This window comes from Helianthus annuus, chromosome 12 (assembly GCF_002127325.2).
Source record: "Helianthus annuus cultivar XRQ/B chromosome 12, HanXRQr2.0-SUNRISE, whole genome shotgun sequence".
NCBI lineage: Eukaryota > Viridiplantae > Streptophyta > Magnoliopsida > Asterales > Asteraceae > Helianthus > Helianthus annuus.
In genome coordinates this window covers 130687562-130690117 of record NC_035444.2, presented here as the reverse complement: position 1 = coordinate 130690117, position 2556 = coordinate 130687562, and the positions used below count along the sequence as shown (strand labels likewise).

At 39.9% G+C, this 2556-nt stretch overlaps 1 long non-coding RNA gene across 1 annotated transcript; it reads right to left on the bottom strand.

Moving 5' to 3' along the window:
• Positions 1-1977: 1977 nt before the first annotated feature.
• Positions 1978-2307, bottom strand: LOC110896975. The gene is made up of 2 exons (XR_002568334.2): positions 2247-2307; positions 1978-2171 (listed from the first exon to the last, which is right to left on the bottom strand). It is a non-coding gene; the product is annotated as an uncharacterized LOC110896975 (long non-coding RNA).
• Between the last annotated feature and the right edge of the window lie 249 nt (positions 2308-2556).

Sequence of the window (2556 nt, the reverse complement as noted above, 5' to 3'; positions counted from 1 at the left end):
GACCCGTTTAGGTAGCTTATGCCACCTTACGCGTCGTTCGCGTAGAACGCGTCTGGAACGCCTAACATCGTGACCACAAGGTATAACCTCGGAAGGTTATAGCTATGGTCACCTAATGTGTTTGGTCAGGTCCTAATGACCGACCAAATGGGTCAGGTTCGAAAGTATAAGCGATGGTTTAGATCGCTTACCTTACGACCCTATATAAGCACTAAACTAAAAGTGATGAGCTAAGCATGTTAGAACATGCTTAACTAAGTTTAGAAACGGGTTTGACATCAAAACAAACGGCTTTGATGCCCACGAGTAGTTTGGTTACAAAATATGCAAGAATGCATATTTTGGCCGAAACTACGACTCGTCACTGAGCCTAGATAACGTGGTGATCAGTAGGTATGGTCACTATGGACCATAACCATCGTGATCACGCTCACGTTATGAAGTTCCATGAACTTCGCATCGACCATAAGCTGGTCAATGCAGAAAGTCAACAAAACGTTGACTTTCGGACTCGAAAAGCGAATAAAAGAGCGAAAGAAGACTTACGGAGGGTCCCCGAGTGCAAATCAAGACCAAATAGCTCAGGTATGAAACAATGGTTTCAACTTAGAGCTTCAAGATCTGATTTTGTGATTTTTACACTAAAGGGGGGGGGGTATTTATAGGAAAACTGGAACCGTTAGGATCGTTTTATCGAATATCGTGTCTTGATCTCGTGCGTACATGTGTCCAAGTGGATAAGTTCAGTGAACTTGACCCTTGGCTCTTCATTGGGTGAAAAGGCATCGCCCTTTGATCGAACGAAAGGCCAGATTCTGCATTAAATGCAAAATCTTTCTGTCAGACATGTTCACGCGGCCCGCCTAAAGATTTGGCAAATCTTTACGCGCCCCGCCTAAGGTTCCCAGACCAGAATTTTCAATTTTGGTCCCTGCACTTCAGAAACACGTATTTTGGCCCATTTTTGGCACGTTTAAGCCCCGTTAACCTCATTTCAAGGCTCTAAGATGAAGTTAAAGTGTAGGGGACTTGAAATATGCTCAAAAATATTCCGGATGTCGGTTCGTTTGGCCGTACGATCGCGATGTTCGCTTAATTACGACGGAATGCGCATAAGCGTGAAAGACGATCCAAATGACGCGACGAATGGATTTTTCTTATGCCAAACACTAAGGCATAATACAAGGATGCTTACATAAATTTTTGGATGTCCGGATGTATTCAGAACGTAAGTTATGCGCGAAAGTGCAAACTTAGGCACTTTTTGACACTTTTAGTCCCTGAATGATCCAAAAGTTTGTTTTTGCTATACCAAAGCCTTCAAAACTTATTTCTAAGTTATGTAAAGGTTATTTAAGGTACGTTGAGTATATGTTGATGTTCCGGAGTATTTGTCGCATTAAACTGAGTACGTTTGCGCACTAGTTAACGTATAACTCTCCAGAAAGTGATGTAGAGTTTGAAATTGAACAAAAGTCAAAACACGAAAAATGTAAAACACAATGAAACAAACATTGGGATCAAATAACATTATTTTATTGATAATTGAACTGTTCACAATGATTACAAGCACAGATGTTACACAACCGATGGGTCAATATTGTGTTTTATAACAGATGAAGTGATGGCATATCTAGTAAAGTTAACCACATAACCCAACCAACCATTTTCTTGCTACAACTAACTGATTCTGAAGATCCATTTTTAGAGTTCGAAAGCCTATTTTGACCCGTTAGTTGACCCAAACAATGAACTTGAGTGGCAATGCACACAAAGAATAACTTTACGTTTTGCTGTGCATGACACTTCGTACAAGTGTATACAAGATAATCAATTATGAATACATATTGGTAGCTAGCATCATAAATATGAAATTATCTTGTTTTTGTTGGTCCAATAGTCGTTCCCATTCAAGCATCAGAAATATGTAGGTGGTTTCTAATATATAATCAGAACATGCATACATACATACATCTGTTTTTTTTTAAAGTAGTTCACTACAGCATGATTGCTTTTTATTATAAACTTGAATGGCTATCATTTCAAATCCAGAAAACTGATTTGGGCTCGATTCAAGCCGACCGGTGTCACTGCAGTAGTCATAGAATAGAGTAAGTACGGAAGTTCTTTGTTGCGTCAAACCACAGGTTCAACCTCTGTTCCCTATTACCCTGCATATACCAAACAAACTTGCGATTAGTTTATGCACAGCTATTCATAATCATTTTATCATGAAATAAGGATACCTGAACAAATGTCTCGCTCGACCAATAGTTTCCCTTGACGCATTATGCAAGGTTCGCTCGGTCCAACAACTCAAGCAAATGTTTTCTATGTTTTTTAGGGGGAAGATGGGTGCTTCTCTCCACAGGGCATACAAGACACAGGTTATTGGCGGCAGTCCGCCAAATTTAACATATAAAGTTTTTTTATATGTTAAATATGGCGAGCTGCCGCCAATAACCTATGTTTTGTATGCCCTGGGAGAGAAGCACACATGTTCCCCCTAAAATGCAAAGAAAACATTTGCTTGAGTTGTTGGACCGAGCGAACCTT